General features: G+C 27.6%; 1 protein-coding gene across 3 annotated transcripts in view; it reads left to right on the top strand.

Moving 5' to 3' along the window:
• Positions 1–18,496, top strand: part of LOC111686881 (irregular chiasm C-roughest protein) — a 79,998-nt gene that overhangs the window by 29,540 nt on the left and 31,962 nt on the right. The window contains exon 2 of one of the 3 annotated variants that reach the window (XM_046947487.1): positions 17,626–17,695. The exons of the other annotated variants lie outside the window; for them this stretch is intronic. The gene's annotated coding sequence lies outside the window, so the exon portion shown is untranslated. The remainder of the gene's footprint in view (positions 1–17,625; positions 17,696–18,496) is intronic. 3 annotated transcript variants of the gene reach the window in all.

Raw genomic sequence — 18,496 nt, 5'->3', positions numbered from 1 at the left:
TCTAGTGTAGTCTATAGTCTAGTCTAGTCTATAGTCTAGTCTAGTCTAGTCTAGTCTAGTCTATTCTAGTCTATAGTCTAGTCTAGTCTATAGTCTAATCTAGTCTATAGTCTAGTCTAGTCTATAGTCTAGTCTATAGGCTAGTCTATAGTCTAGTCTAGTCCATCCATCCTATAGTTTAGCTTATAGTCTAGTTTATAGTCAAGCTTTTAATCTAATTTATAGTCTAGTTTATACTATATTTATTTACTATATTTTATATTTATAGTCTAGTTTATACTATAGTGTATAGTCTAGTCTGTAATTGAGTCTACAGTCTTGACTAAACTTAGTTTATGGCCATTTCTATTGTCTAGCCTATAGTTTGTAGTCTATTCTATAGACTAGCTTATAGTCAAGTTAATGGTTTTCCATACCTGGTACGAAGGACTCCATCATTTTATTGCTTTCTAAAAAAAGTTTAAATATAAATTGACTATAAATTATTTCAAGTTAAAAAAATATTAAAATAAAGTGCATACTTTGCAATTCCTTTAATGAACTGTCTCAGCTACACACATTAAATGTATTAACACGCTTCATTGTATGCATGTGAGCTAATGTGTTTTAAACACACATACACACGAAAAAAGTACCTATACAAAAATAAAAATTACTTAAAAAAAACATAAAAAAATGAACTCTCACTCTTCCCCCAAATCACTAATTTCTAAACATTATTCTAACACACTGTTGCTTTATTTTACACATTTTTTCAGAAGCTAACGGTTTTTTTTGAAAAGGAAGCAATATTTCAGACCCTGTCCACCCTCTTCGATAAAAACAAATACAAAATGATTTTTTTTACAAAATTTTTACAAAAAAGGAAAAGTAAATAAATGAAAAAGTAAAGAAGCAGGATGTAACAGATGACGTTACCTCACGCAGCCTTTAAAAATAAAAAATTCATTGACTTTGGCATGACAGATCGACACACTTCATACATTTTTCAGTAGAGTCAAGTCTACTACATCTTTCTACTACGTTACTGCTACTGTTTAGCACATGATGTCTGCAACAGTTTTTTGGGGCAGGGGATGAGCTTGATGATACTGCTCTGTTTTACTTATAGTTAATGCTTTTTCGCAAATTATTTAAGGAAATTTTTGTGGACTAAATTTATTTCATTTTGGTTTTTTTTTTTTGTATTTTTTATTTTAACTTTAGGTTTGCGTGCTCAGCATCGATTTTGAAAGATTTTCTTTAGATTGTTATTGTTGTATTTTTCATTAGGGAAAATATTGTGGGTGGTTAGGTGGTTGGGCCGTAGGTTGTTTGATGTTTTTAGTCTAGTATGTATATTTGTATGTAAACTTAACATGTTTGGTAATAATGCTAAAAGATGCCCGCACGTACACTTTATGCGTATTTATTATTAATGAACATTTACCTCAACACACACATTAACTTATTTTATATTTTATTGTTTTTCATTTTTGCTGTCTGTGGAGAGAAAAAACCTGAATTTCTAAACTCATCTGCATTAACGTTACAAAATTTTCAATTCACATAATTTAAAATTACTGTTTTGCTGTTACATTATTAATAATTTGTTATGGCGCTGCTGCCTTAAAAAAAAAAAACTAAACACTTAATTTTCGTTTTTAAGCAAAGAAGAAATTCTCATTTAAACGTTTTGATATATAAAATGCTTTATATTTTTAATAAATTGTTTAATATACCTAGAAAAAGTATGGTAAATGATAATCTATTGTCCTGACGATTACGTAGTTCATAGTCAGGACGATTTTCTAGTCTTTAGTCTGGTCTATAGACTTGTTTGTGGTCTAGTATATAGTTTAGTCTATAGTCTAGTCTTTAGTCTAGTCTTTAGTGTAGTTTTTAGTCCAGTCCTTAGTCTAGGCTTTAGTCTAGTCTTTAGTCTAGGCTTTAGTCTAGTCAAGTCAAGTCTATAGTCTAGTCAAGTCTATAGTCAAGTCTGCAGTCTAGTCTATAGTTAAGTCTATAGTCAAGTCTATAGTCAAGTCTATTGTCAAGTCTATAGCCAAGTCTATAGTCAAGTCTATAGTCAAGTCTATAGTCAAGTCTATAGTCAAGTCTTTAGTCAAGTCTATAGTCAAGTCTATAGTCAAGTTTATGGTCAAGTCTATTGACAAGTCTATTTTCTTTTCAATAAACTGGTCTATAGTCTAGTTACTAGTCAAGTCTAGGCTATAGTACAGCCTATCGTCTAGTCTAATTTCTAGACCATAGGCTGAACTAAAATCTTTAGTCTACAGCCTTGTAGTCTACTGTGTAGTAGTTCTCTTACACTTTATAAATTTTTACAATTTTTAACATTTTATTTATTTTTAACACTATTTAATTAAATTGTCCAAAAAATAAAATTAGTTTTAATTGTTTAAAAAACTGTGCAACAATTTAAATAATTTAATTTTTTAATTTTATGAATATCAATCTTATTTTATATTTAAAAATTCAATTTCATTGCATACTTCAAGGCATTTTATACAATCTCTCTTCGTTTTCAGTCCGGTATTAACTAACACAATTTCAAATAATTTTTTTTATTGTAACTGTTACAGTTAAACACGGAAAAGATTTTTTATTAATAACAAACACACACACTCACACAAAAAGACTGTTGATGATACAGGTGTTTGGCTAATGGCTGTATTTTTTTTTTAACAACTCAGTTAATATCTTTTCACTCTACATCACTCAAATAGGATGATATTGAATTTTAGAAAGATTTTGAAAAGTTTTTCTTATTACAATGATTAATTTATTTATTAAATGGGCGTATGATAAATATTTTTACAAAATTATTCATTATACGCCAGAGTGGTCTTGAAAAAAAGCTTAAATTAACTATACGTATGGTTGATATGTATATGAAACAATTACATATTTCACATACGTTCTAAGCATAAAAAATTTGACTAACATGTATATATTTTCAAATTAGTAAATTTAGTTGGTTTTGTAGTTTACAGTAGATTTTTAAAGTTAAAATTGTACATACAGTTTAATTAAATAATTTAAGTTTAGGTATATTTTCGTTTTACAATAGTACAGCCATGTTAAAGTCGTTTTTGCTTCATCATTTCATCTCGTTTATTTACCTAAAATTCACCATTTACCATAGCCTCTAACAATCCCGAAAAATGATGAACAAACAATTTTTTTATAGTTTTTTTTTTTAATTTCACATTCACACAAATTGTTTTCCAACAAATTTCACCATCTAGTTTGTTGTTCTTTTTTTGAAGACAATGTGCTGTTGGTCATATTCCTATTTAAAATGACAACAATATTTTTGTTGAACGCTCTCCAGTTCTGTAGCAAAATTACCTTTGGCATTTGTCAATGCTAGTGGCAAAAATTACGCTACAGTTACAACACTGTTAAAAGTATCAAGACCTTTACTATAAAAATTTCCTTTTTATTATTTTTCCTTAATATGTTTGTTGTTTTTTTATACTATTAATGGTTTTATTAACCAATTAGTTGCGCATTAAGTTTTGTTAAATGATAATTTTATGAAATTTCGAATTTTTATAAATTTTGTATAAATAACTATTTACTCAATATTCACCTTTAAAACTAATACTTTAATAGCTAAAAAACAATTTACACTCCCTTTATAAAGTAAATACCAAGTTATCTTGCCTTTTATATTAAAAAAGTGTTCACTATTAAGGAAAAAAAGAAAAATTTATAATAAATATATTTTTGCTTTCATCACAGTTAATTAGCTATACGTTATTTATGGCAGAGAAACATAGGAAAAGGAAATGAAACGAAACAAATGAAAACAATTTGTATTTAAATAATAAAGAAACATTTAAATATTTTTAATATTCATAACAACTTGAAGCCTTGATAGTTGGTTTTTGAATTCAAGGTTGAAATTTTTCAAACGTACCTCGTATAGATTACTTTTTATATACATTTTTTTAAAATATTTGTTTATGTGTTAGTATGCAATTTAATTTCTTTTTATATATAGTTATGTTTTATTTAGAGTGCTGTTGCTTTAAAGCCTCATACATACATGCTACATCACTCCCTATCAGAAAGACCTCTTCTCCAAAACACACACGTACTTACTTATTTATGGTCTACTGTTTCTCAGCCCACTTTTGCTGCTGCTTTCTGTCCTTAATGGCTAAGAAAAAAATATAATTTTTCTTTTTTTTTCATTAGACAGTTGTGCTGGCTGGTCTGCTCGGGCTGACTGACTAGCTGGTTGGTTGGTGTAGTATGGTTTGGTCTGGTCTTCTAGCATGCCTTTTTGGGTAGGTTGATTGACTTTATTACGTCTGCCTGCTCTTTTCTCTTTTCCTCTACTCTTTTCCTTTGTTACGTTCTACACTATATAATGTTGGCCTGAATGTTGTTTTTGTTTTAGTTTGAAATGGTTTGTTATTCATTCCTTTTTTTCTTTAACGTTGCCATGATTTTCATCAGAGACAAAATGATATGACGTGCCTAAGTAGAAAATACTGCCAACTAAAAATAAGAAAAAAATATATATAAAATAAAGAAAAATTAGAAAAATATTACAAATACAAAAGTACGGACATTGAATAGAAATTGATTATTACTTATGTATTTATAACAAACAAAAAAAAAAAATTGGAAAAAATATAGAACATTTTAAGCATACAATTTTTTGTTCATATATAGCGTATAAATACTTATTAAAATTATGGCCAATTATAATAAGCAATGCAATTTGCCAAACAAAACGAATTATATTATTGAACATTGTTATTATGACAAGATGATTACATTTTTCTAAAAAGAAAATTTTTTCGAGAATTTCATAAAAATTTTCTATAATATAAATTTCTCAAAATTTATCTCTAAAAAGGTTAGCCTATCTTATATTACCCTTGTTTGGGTCCCTGAGCTCCTGATATCGCTAACGCCGTTTTAGTATCAATTTTGTTAGGTTTTATGAAGAGTAGTGTCCTACGATTCATTCTTCAAAAGCTTGAAAATATATGGAATAACCTAGACATATTCATAGGGGTCATGTTATTGGGGCTTTTCCTTAATGAGAAATTAACGCGATATACTAAGGTTGATAGCAGTCATAACAGGACACTGGGTACTAGACAGACAAGCGAGTCGACTTGGGCTCCGCATCAATGAACAATGATGTAGTTGTAAAGATAAAGGGAACGTAGTCGTTAAGCCGTTAAAAGAAGCAATTTTCCTGACAGTCACTTTATATCTAATCTTATCTGGGTTTAAACTTAAAGATATTTAATACAACATCTGACGTTTAAAGTGGTCCTGTCAATACGGAGTACATTAGACTCTTCTTGATTGTTCGTGGGCAGTGAACTTTCACGATAACCAACATAAAAGGAAAAGTTATTGAATTTTTCTGCAAAAGGAAAATTTTTCGAAAATAAGCTCTGAAAAGAAAATTTATCAAGTATTTTCGCTAAAAAGAAACTGACATCCAACAATGTCGCAGTTGATAAACGAAATAAAGAACTAACATATCCACTGCCGTGGCCCAGCTCTAGCCATTGGCAGTCACTTCATATCCAATCTTGATAAGATATTTGAGTCGAAACTTAACGATATCGGCTGGCTCTAATACTACATCTGATGAGTGGAGTGGGCTTGTCAAAACACACTATCTTCGACTCCATTGTCTCTATCAAAGTAATCTCTTAAAAATGAAAGTATTAAAATTTTCTCTAAAAAGAAAATTTATAGATTTTTTTTTAAATTTTCACTAAAACACAAAATTTATTGAAATTTTTTTCAAATAGGAGAATTAATCAAATATTTCTATAAAATCGAAATTTATCGAGAATTTGCAAGAAAAACTAAAAACAAAAATACTTTTTTCTATATTAAAAAATTATCTAGTTAGTTTGAAAGGGAAATCAAATCCGAAGAAATACACCTGGGCCTCTATCGGCGCTGTTGTGCACTCCTTAACCAGTGTCTCAGGTGGGAATCAAACCCATCAGCTCCGGTCTATTTAAGAGCCTTATTTATAACAATTTATCAAAGGTTTATAAGGGAAATTTTCATACAAAATTTGTTCTATAAACTTTTGATAAATTGTTATGAATTTCTTCGTATTAGACTTAAATACAATCTCCTTTCAAAATAACTATGTACATAAAAATTATATAAAACTTAAGAATTTATTTAAAATTTTTTATAACAGTAATCAATAGTTAAGTAAACTACAGCCTTTCTCTAAATACTAACAAATCCTAATTCCAAAACTATGGGCTATATTTCTTAACAGTTATTTTATTTGTGTATAATACGTATAAGCCTCTTATGTTTTTTAATTTGACTTCTATTTTTTCTTAATAAATAAAAGTATACATTTTTTACTCTTCACATATTTATTTCTATAAAAAAACAGCTTTTATTTGTTTAATTTAAAATATTAAAAAATATAAATTTATAAAAAAGAAAACAGAAATACATATTACCTCGTATTCATTCAGCACTTTTTTATTTTACTTTTCATTTTGGCATCTACACTTAATGGTTTTCATTTTCACATCATACAAAGCTGAAGAAGATGGTTGCATAGAATGGAAAAAAACAAGGTTTCCATCTTATTTAAACAGTTCAGAAGGTTTTTCTTATTTTCTTAATGTTGACCTGCATTTTGCCCTTCAAGGTTTTTTTTTTTTTTTGCTTACAGACAGTACAATTATACATATATAAATATATAAATTTATCTTGGTATGAAGATATCACAAGACTTTGTTTAATTTATATTGATTTTTTTTTGTACATATATATATTTTTTGATTCATCATCATCTGTCTTGTATGTTTTCTTTTAAGTTTTTAGCAAGTAGTAAGAAAATTTATGTCTTTTTAGAATAAATGTTTTATGTTTCATTTTTTTTTTTCATTTGCTAAACTTTAGTTCAACTAGATTTCAATTTAATATTTTAGTTTATTTCTCTTTGCTTTCATTCATTTATTTACTTTTGTATTGAAATGTATTGAAAAATATTAACTTTTTGTCAATTTATTTTGTTCTCTTCATTCAAGTTATTTATTTTACGAATATTATTCTATATATTTTATTTGTAGGTAGTTATAGTTGGTCTTTTGCATTCTTAAGTAATGAAAATATTGTCACAATACACTGAAAGAAAAAAAAGGGTAACAACTTTAAATTCATTAAAAAAAGAATTCGTGCCCTGTTAACACATAAAATTATTATGTTTATCACAAATTTATAGAAATTTCTCATAAATTTATCAAAAATTGTGCTCAATCGCGAACAGCGAACTTATCGATTTACGATTTATGAGAAATTTCCATAAATATGTGATAAACACAAAAATTTATTCTGTTTATCACATATTTATGGAAATTTCTCATAAATCAATAATTTATGAAAAATTATCTTCAATCGCGAACAGCGAACTCATCGAAAACTCTTCAAATCAAAAACTTTTTGAAAAGTTTCTTAAATTGAGTTTTAAATCAGATTTTTATCAGAAACTATCTTAAATCGCAAATTCATCAAAATCTTTGTCAAATCGAAAATTTATCGCAAATTACCTTAAGTTGAGAACAAGTTGAGATTTTATAGAAAATTTGCGAATTTTCACAAATTTACCAAAAATACAGAGAATAATCGTGAAATTCTTTTAAATAGAGAATTAATTGTTTTAAATCGATCATTTATCGAAAATTGGCATAAATAAACAATTTTTCAACATTTTTTTTTTTTAAATCAACAATTTATAGGAAATTTTCTAAAATCAAGAACCTATAGAAAATTGTCGTAAATCGAAATTTATCTAAAAAAATTAGAATTTATTGAAAATTTTCTCAAAATGAAAATTTATCGAAAAAATATTGTCTTGAAATAAGAATTATTGAGAATCCATCAAAAATTCTCTTAAATCGAGAACTTATCGAAAATTGTCTTAAAATGAGATTTTAGAAAAAATTATCTAAAAATGCGATTTGATTGAAAATTCTTTCAAATCATCGTTCTATCGATAATTTATCGAAAACTCTATTAAATCGAGAACATATCGGAAATTTTCTTAGAGAATTCAGAGAAAATTGTCTTAAAATGACAATTTAATGAAAATTATCTTAAATCTAGTAATTGGAAATTTTGCGAATATGGCTTGAATCGAGAATTTTTAATTTCTCTTAAATTAAGAATTTGTCGAAGATCGTTAAGTCGTGAATATATCAAAATTTTTTTGAATTGAGAACTAACTGAAGATTTATTTAAAACTAGCTTAAATCGAGAATATATTAAAAATTATAATTTCTCAAAAATTCTATTAAATGCATTTGGTTTTTCAAAGATTAAAACAGAGTCTTTGATCTTTTTTATAAGTGTAATGTAAAATTGTGTAAAATTGTAAGTATTACATTTGTCCGTCCGTCCCATTGGCTGCCACTCGGTCTCTGCACTCTTGCACACACACACTCCAATCTACATATATCTGTGTAAAACCATTTCGACTTTATTTCGATTGCGGATAAATGCGCCATTTCTCAAATACTTAAAATTTTTTTGCGTCGCATACCATTTGCCATTGATTAATGGCTTTTTCAAGTTTTCTGTGTTTTTTATATATTTTTAATTTTTTTTTTATTTCATATATAAAAAGCAATATTTGTGTGTCATTGTCGTCCAATATGCACAGAAATAAACAGACAAACAACATTGGTTCACATCCCTTTTTGGCTGTGAACAACAAAAATCTGACTTTAAGCACTCGGAAAAAAAATCGCGTACAAGAAAAAAAAATTGGTTTCCGAAAATACTCTCACTTTGGATAGATTTTTTTTATTATAATTTTATTTTTGTTCGTATTTTGTTTTCTTTTTGCCAGTTGTAGACATTTGTGTCGTGTATGCGACACATTATTCCAGACATTTCGTGACAGGAACTTCTGAAAATTGCATTCACTGCAATTACAAATTATATGTTTATACATACACGTATATACATTATTATGTGTGTTTGTATAGGGAGAGATGGTTGTTTAAAAGATTGTGCTAAAATTTTGTTCCTTTTTCTTATTGCCCAGTAGGTTCACAAGGCTAAAACATATGCATTTCTTCCAAATGTTGACATCATAGTCCGTAAGTAATTTACCAGGGAGTCCATCATGACCCCAAGTCACCTATTTCTTGTTCCTTAGTAATCTAAAGAGTAGTCGTTTATATATTCTACATATAAATCTATTGAATTTAGAAGCTAATGTTCATTTAAAATCAAAGTTAAATTAGAACCTATACAAACTTAAAACTCCTAATCCGGTGCTCATTACCCCAAATTACAGGTTTTAAGTAAAACAAGGTAAAGACTTAAACTTACTCAACAACTTACTTTTCTATGACTACCAAATAGCGTTTACATTACTTAGATGACTTTCAAATAATGTATTACATAAGTACTTACTCTTCAGACTTGACAGAGAATTTCCAAACTTTGAGAAAACTAATAATAAAAGCACTGAAACAAAACAATTTACTTAACTACCTTTTTGCAGACTATCGTAGTAAGTACTTACCTTACCTCCTATTTGTAAGTGAGCGTGGCAAGTACTTGCCTCCAATTTCATCGTCGAGTTAATATAATGATCTAAAATTCCATTGTGCAAGTAAATTTTAGCATTTTAACCCCTTACTTTTCAATGTATGTTTTTGCTGGTAAAGTTTAAATAACTATATGTTTGCAAAGTACTTTAAGTATTGTTATGAAATGCCAAATAAAAAAATTCTTAATAGTGTGACACTCGCGTTAAAATTTGTTATTTTTAAATATATTTTTGCCAAGTTTATTTTATATATTTTTTATATTTTTGTGGATTTTTTTATGATAACTATGAGTGAGCTTTGTTAAATTTTGTTTAACATTTGTATATGTTTTCAACAATGTATTTATTTCATCTTTGTACATATGCAGTACTTATGTATATACGTATGTAAGTATGTATGTAAGTATCCAAAGTACTGCTACAATTATTTTTCTATATGTAGACATTTTGTTCTCTGAAAATGTTGGCAGTCCCTTTTGTACTTGATGTATATTTTTTTTCTTAATTTTTTGCTGGTATTTCATTCAAAAGATTTCCTAAGTGACTTTGTGTAGTAGCTAAATTTAACATTTCACATTCAATATCCTCATCTACTTACTTATTTTTGCATTTATAATAATATTATGGTCGAGAAGGAGATTTAAAAGAATGTATTCTTTTGAATGAAATGAAATGTTCAACAAAGATTTTAGAGAGGACTCAAATCAAGGCATCAATTTTTATTCCATTTTTAAAGGGATTTGCGAAGAATGGACAGTGTAAATCGAGAATCTATAACAAATTTCTTGAGAAAAGAAATTATCAGAAAATCTTAAATCGAGTATCTTTAGTAATCCTCATAAATCGAACATTTTTGTAAACAAGAATTTATTTAATTTATCTCTCATATTGTGAGAATTATCAAAATATCTCACAGATCGAAATATATAGAATATTCTTCTATAAAAGTCACTCATTTAGAAATATTTCATTGATTAATATTTTGAATTATTCGAAAGTCTCTTTGTTATTTAAATAATTACAAAATTCTCTTTAATCGTTGATCAATGAAGTATTCTCTTGATTGAATTTATCGACTCGAGAAACCGAGAATTTATCAAATATTCTTCAACGAATATCGGCTTTTTAACAGTTGAATTTTTCAAACACTGGGTGAGCCTCTGAGAATATGGTAAATCAGTTTTCTCTTATCCTAAAATATAAACTTTACCCTGCATTTCTCTTTTTACCGCAACTCACTGATCCTGTGAATTTGGATTTAAATCACAGAAATTACGTGTCCGACCAACTTACCAGCCAAGACATAGTCCTGAGGGCAACTGGCCACCCGTAGTACGGTTTGGTATGTCTAATCAATCCAAGGAATATCCGAGGAGTGAAATGGCATTACTAGTCTGTCATGACAGACTAGAGGTACTGGTAGTTCACATATCATCAAGATAACATGCCCCCGGAGGTAAATATTTTCACTGTCGAAAATTTAACAAAATTTTTTTTTTACATCGAGAATTTATCAGGAATATTCTCAGATCGAGAATTTATTAAGTTTTCTCTCAGATCGCGATTTTCTTAAATCAAAAATTAATTCAAAATTCTCTTAAATCGAGAAATTGTCGAGTCAATTTTTTATGTTACAGGGTTAAATGAGAACAACTGAATTTTTGGAAGAGTTGGGTATAGAAATTTTTCATGAATTCGATTTTTTTTCAATATTTAATCGGAAATTGTTTTAAATTTGTGGAAACATTTACAAGTGAATGTTGGTAACTAAGAGTGTTCTAATATATGGTCCAGAGACAGATGTAAACTGGGTTATTTTGTAGTAGTTCTTTATATTAATCATCTTTAATCAGAATTTTTCAAACAAAAAATTTTTCAAAAAATATAAAAAAACGTAATTTTCATGTAATTTCTATAGAAAACACTTTCTATAAAAAAATCGCTATTGAATGTAAATGTTTTCTCTGCATAATTTTGACTATTTTTTTAAAAGATTTCTCCCAAAAGGATTAACTATTGAAGAACTTTTTTAGAAAAAGTTAAAAGTCTTTAAAGTACTTAGATGTTGAGAATTTACTTCCTTTCCCTGTAAAGATAATTAATTAAAAAATTATTAATTTAATAAGTTAAACGAATTTAAATTTACAATATTAACTAATTCCTTTACAATCGAATGAATAAAATATGAATAATTTGTTTGAACATTCTATTACTTACAAGTTTAAGATATACATACGTGCGAAACTGTGTATGTGTAAAAAGTATAAATGTATATGTTATCATGTAACAAATACATATGTGTTACATAAGTAACATTTATATAAACATACATATGTATGAATACACACATACAAATAACATATTTTTGTATAATCTTTTATGTACATAAATTTATTTTTAAGAGTTTTTCCAAAAGGATTTATTTTTTAATAACATCAGCAGCAACAGTAACAACAAAAACTCTTTTTCTCATAAAATTGTATTTATATAGTTTAAGTTACAAGTATGTACAAATATTATACAAATTTGAAATATTTATTTTCTTGTCAGTTTAAATATTTTTGCAAATTAAAATTGTATACATATGTACATACATATGCATATGTATATGTGTTCAAATATCTAACAATTTTTTACAAAAAAACACACACACCTTAACAAACAATAATTAATATTATAGCTTAATTGATTTCAACAAATTTTTCATAAATATTTTATTTGTTTAGAAAATGTTTAAAAATAATATTTGAATTTTCTATTAGATTGTGTATTTTGTTTAAAACAAAAAAAGTAAATAAAAATACTTTCGCTAAATCCCAATAGAAGGTCATTTGAATTTTTTAATTTAATCTACCACAAAATTAAATACACTTCGAGTTATTTTGTGTAAAATTACATAGAGCTTAAATTATATTACAAGTATTATTTACGTCTGATGGTCATTATAAATGATTAAATCAAACACATATATTTTCTTGAAATCGTAAAGGGATTTTTAATAATAATGTAGTAGATAGAAAACAATGTTTATTATATTTACTGCTTATGTTCTTTAAATAAACTACACAAATTCAAGAAGAGTATTTTGTTTCTAAAGTGTAGTTTGTAAAAGTATCAAATAATTATACTTTATCCAAATCATGTTGAAATATTTTTCTAATTGGATGAAATGCAGCTCATTTATTTGACCGAAATAGTTAGTTGATAATCATGATTATAAAGAGAAGTTTTTCGAATTTAGCCAAGATTATAGTCTAGCATGGAAATCAGTATAGTCAATAGTTAAAACTTAGATCAGATCAATATAGTTTGAACTAAAGGTAAAACTATAATGTAGACTATAAACTAGACTATAGCATAGATTGTATACTATCCAGTAGACCAGTCCATAGACTACACTAAGATTGCAGTCTAATCTTTAGACTATAGACTGCACTAAGGACTAGCCTATAGACCAGATTATAGACTGTACCAAAAACTAGCCTATATACTAGGCTATAGACTTAACTTTTGATTCGATGAACTATAGACTAGACCGCAGACTAGACTATAGATTAGTCTATAGACTAGACTATAGATTAGTTTATAGACTAGACTATACATTAGTCTATAGACTAGACTATAGACTAGACTATAGACTAGACTATAGACTAGACTATAGACTAGACTATAGACCAGACTATAGACTATAGACTAGACTAAAGACCAGACTATAGACTATAGACTAGACTATAGACTAGACTATAGACTAGACTATAGACTAGACTATAGACTAGACTATAGACTAGACTATAGACTAGACTATAGACTAGACTATAGACTAGACTTTAGACAAGACTATAGACTAGACTATAGACTATACTATAGACTAGAATATAAACTAGACTATAGACTAGACTATAAACTAGACTATAGACTATACTATAAACTAGACAACAGACTGTAGACTATAATATAGGTTTAGCTTTAAACTTGACTTTATACTAGACTATTGACTATACTATAGACTGGACTATAAGCTAGATAATAAACTGGACAATAGACTAGACTATAGACTAGACTGTGAACTGTGAATAGTCTAGACTATATTATATACCATAGACTAACTACTGTCTGGATTATGGCTAAAATGTTATTGCGTAAAGTCCGTGATGTAGTGATTTAAATGGTCTTTCATGTCATCCTCAATAATAACTATCTTGATTTTTATTATTTTTTCAATTACTTCCACCATTTTCTTTTTGCTCCCCTTTTTTAAAAAACACACATATAGTAAAAACGTAGAAGTACAATTGTAAGTTAGTATTTATTTTCATATATCTACAATACACATATAACTACATATGTGATTTTATTATATTTATGTAATAACAATATGTTTTAATGACTACTTCACATTTTTGCAGCAAAAAAAATAACCGTAGTTTTTTCCCTCAACTTTTACGCTATTTATTTTTACCAAATATATATAAAAAAACATATGTTTACTTTAACCAACTTTTCCGTTATAGTTTTAAATGATTGTTAACTCAACTATGAATACAATTTTTATTTGAAAAAAAAACTTTTTTTGGTTGTTTGTTAGAGAAATTGTTTTAATTGATAAATTTAATATTTATAATGTTGATGTTCTCGAAAAAACATGCATTCATATGTGTTTATTAATATACATTTTATTTGTTTTTCTTTATAGGTGAGTGATTTTCTTTTAATTAACGAGGATAAATAACAAAATTTATTATGTAAGTTAAAAATTTATTAAAATTATAGCTAAACAAATATTAAGACTAACTTTTAAAGCCTGTTGTAAAACCCTTTTATTATTTAATTTCTACACAAACAACAAAAATCAATTAATTATTCTAATTCTAACATATTTAAATTAATTTCTTTTTATGTTTTATCTATCTTCTACCACAAACAATAATAATAAAAACTACAACAAGAAAATGTTGGAAAAAAATTGAAAAATTAATTACACGTTTAATTACAGCTCGTTAGCACAACATCAAACGCATTAATAAATGAAATAATGAATAAAAATTCATCTTCTATTTGAACTATAAGAGGAAAGCAATTGAAAAAGAAATACGCAAATTTGTTCTTAGAAAAAAAAAATTCAACCAACAACAACACACACTTTTTAACAAAGAAAACTTTTTTTTATAAAATTGTTTATTTCAAAACCCTCTAAAACAGCGTTTCCTAAAAATGTTTCCTGCTGGATGCGCATTGTTTAGAAATCGCTTTCGATGACGAAATATGAATAGCTTATATATAATATATTTATGTACATATATAAAGTACCTTAATTAAGACCCTCCCCTTAAGTTTTTTAACACAAAGTTGAGAACCCCTGCTTTCAAACAATAAATAGAGAGAGACACACAATAGTCGTACAATTCTTATACAAAATGTTTTTTTTTACAAAATCCTTATGGATCAAAAAGTGAAAACGATTTGCTATAAAAATTTACATATTACACCCATAAAATAAAAACAAAACAAATAAATACAACAATTGCCACCCAGCACTGTTAGTAAGCGGTAGCAATAGCAGCAACAATTCATTAAAATAAAGGTGAAACTTCTATAACAACCAAGTCAATTTTTCTACTTTAGTGAATATTTAAAACAAGGACAAAAAAAGGGTCAGCAGACGACATACATATTAAAATTATTGGGCTTTAAACTCATTAAGCAAATCAACATGGTTTGTCGAAAGAGCATGACTATGTTTATAGCAAAATAAGGATTAAATAAAAATTATTCAACTTATAAGTTTTGTAGGATTTAAGACTTCTTTTAAAATTTATATAATAAATTGTTTACCTGCTAAAAAATTTCGTTAGTATTTGGTTAATTGATTAAGTCTTTATTTCTGTTAACTCCCCTTTTAAAATAGTTTGCTTTGAAAAAATTTTTTAACACAAAGAACTTTGATCTTTTCAATGCTGATCTTTATTATGACGATATTTTATTATTTAAGTTTTTTTTTAAGATTTGTAAAGAATTTTATTTGAAAAATATTACACTCATTATACTAAGTCAAAATTCAAACGATTTTTTATACAATAGTTAAGAAGAAACAAAACAAACATCAAGAGTGCCTGTTAAATAAATGTATTTTTTAGCGCAAAATTATTAGACCAGACCTTGTAAAGTTGGATCAAGCTATTGTTTAAACAAGAAAAAATGTTCTTCGCTTTTCTTGAACAAAAAATAACTTTTACTCACTCAAGATCTAACTTTTCTATGACTACTACTTAGCATCTGCATTACCTAGGAGGGCTTTAGTAATAACTTACAAATAACATTATATGTAATAACTTCATATTTTGTAGAAAAACAAGGAGAACATTTTTTTCTAAAACTAATATTAGACTCAGTGGACCTGCACTTTTTCAATAATAAAAAGTACATACTTATCTCCTTATTTACAAGTGATCGTACGAAGTACTTACCTAAATCTATACTTGTAAGCAAGCGTAGTACGTACTTATCTATAACCGTATTAAAAAATGACTTAAAATTTTATTGTGTTTGGCAATTTTAGTCTTTGCTGGTTAAAGGTCACTTTCAGTCTAACGGGCCCCATATAAAGATCTTTGAAAAACTTACTCCTAACATTCACAATTTATCTATAAACGTTAATATTATAATTAATGAATGACGAAGTGCTTTACGAGAACTCCTGCCATGTTGGCCTAATTTCAGCTACTAGGAGAACTTATGTAACGACTCATCGTTCCATTATGTTTTCATTAAGCGATGGGAATGTACGTATCTGGAATTTTCGGTAAAGTAAAAGTGAACTTTTCTCAAATACTTCAGCTATCTAATCTCTGTCCAATGCTGCCTAGATGCTTAATTTTCAAGATTTAAAAACATAACTTCCATTTACAACTACGCAAATAGGATGGCCTCTGTTGAGTCAGCATTAACATCTAGAGCTGTAACTGGTAGACCGAATTATGAATCCTTGAAATATGCCGAAAACTTTGTTCTTCTCTGAACTTAAATGGACCTTTCATCATCTTTCAATCCAGCACACTTCTCAATTAACCGACACACTCATAGAAAGCAACATCTGACACATATACATTTAACTAGCTTAGTCCCAAATCACTCCTCTGTGGGGCATCTAATTCCATCGGCAACAGCACCGAACAGCACGAATTATGAATCCTTAAAATTTACTGAAAACTTTGTTCTTCTCTGAACTTAAATACACCTTTCATCATTTTTCAATCCAGCACACTTCTCATTCAACCGACACATTCATAGATACACATATACATTTAACACGTTTAGTCCCAAATCACTCAGAGGAGTTAAAACATATCATCAGTTAATAGTCCCGACAGACTGGAAGTAATGGTAGCAATTCTTTTCCCCGGGATTGCTATAAACACCAACATGGGGTCATTCCGGGGGTGCTGCTTTATATTACAATATAAATCTTAACTTTTCTGAGGAAAGTAGGTCACCAATTACATCTTCTTTTATTTTATTATGATTCAAAGATCTCGTAAACATTTCCATATATGAACCTGATACTAGAGGGAATCGTAGTGACCATTACTATTATACCATAAAATTTTAAATTCGACGGAAACGGACTTCAAGTGTTAAAATCACTTAATAGACATTCGATACAAAATTTGAAATTCGCCTCAAATAGCCGTTTAAATATTTAAAAGCTGGAAAAATAAATAATCTGTTTGAAGCCCTAGACTAATAAACACACAAAAGTATATAGTAAAAATAACAAAACTCTTGAACAAAAAAGGACTCGCTAATGGTATCCCTTCATAAAAACCCCCCGAGGCATTAAAATAATAAAAAGTGAAAAAAACATGGAAAAATCCTAAATAAAAGCTTAAATAAAGGTAATAGCTATTGAACTCTTTATGTAGTCTTCCCTCAACACCTCCTTCCTAGAACTGGCTTTAACAGTTTTTAGTGTTATTTTTAACTTTTTTCATTTGATAACATTTTTCTTTGTTTTTTTTTTCTGTTTCGGAAAACGCTAGCTCAAAAGAGAACGGCAGTGGTGATGGCATAAACCGAAAACTACAGTTTGAAAACAAAAATCAACTGAAGGTAAAAAATATGTACACAAATCCATACATACATATGTATGTAGGTATGTATAAAAGTACTTTGAAATGTACATATAGTAGCAGTAGGAAACATATATACATATACATACTAACTTAGTAGCCAAAGGGGTATTTAATGGGTTGATGGATGGAGCAGCATATAAAATTGTAGGGAATAGAGGTGGTTGGTATTGTTGGTTGCACTGTTGGCGGTGGTGCTGTAGTGGCATTAGTGGTAAAGGACTTTTTCATACAATAAACTATCAAACTAAACCCAAAGCAACAACAAAAATATATTCAAGTCAAACCTACAAAAAACAAAAATGCATGAAAAATTCAACACTTTTCATTGCTTATCGATCGCTTGGACTTGGTCTATACTAAAATATATGTATGTATAATATAGTTTTTCAGGACTTTGTGTATTTGTCTGTGTTTAAGTAAAATAGAGGTACATGCGGCGGTTACAGTTTATATCCTTTTTTGTGTGTTGTATATTATTTTAAAGTACATTTTTGTATGTTGCATTTTCATGGTTGTAGCTGGTTTAACATTTTTCCATATATATTTTTGTTTTTGTTTTTTGTTTGTATTTTTATTATTGTTGTAATATGTTAAAAGGATAAAGGGAAAAATCATTTATGTATGCACTCCTCTACATACATACACACTTACCTGACTTATAGTCAAAATAAAGATGCATAAAAACTATACTACAAAAAAAACTCGAAATAAAATATAAATTTTGATGCATTTTAATACATATTTGAGTGCTTGCTTCTCTGCTGTTACAAGAGCAGTG

Source organism: Lucilia cuprina, chromosome 3 (assembly GCF_022045245.1).
Source record: "Lucilia cuprina isolate Lc7/37 chromosome 3, ASM2204524v1, whole genome shotgun sequence".
Taxonomy (NCBI): Eukaryota; Metazoa; Arthropoda; class Insecta; order Diptera; family Calliphoridae; genus Lucilia; species Lucilia cuprina.
The sequence above is the reverse complement of the archived record's forward strand: the minus strand, read 5'-3'. Positions and strand labels throughout refer to the sequence as shown.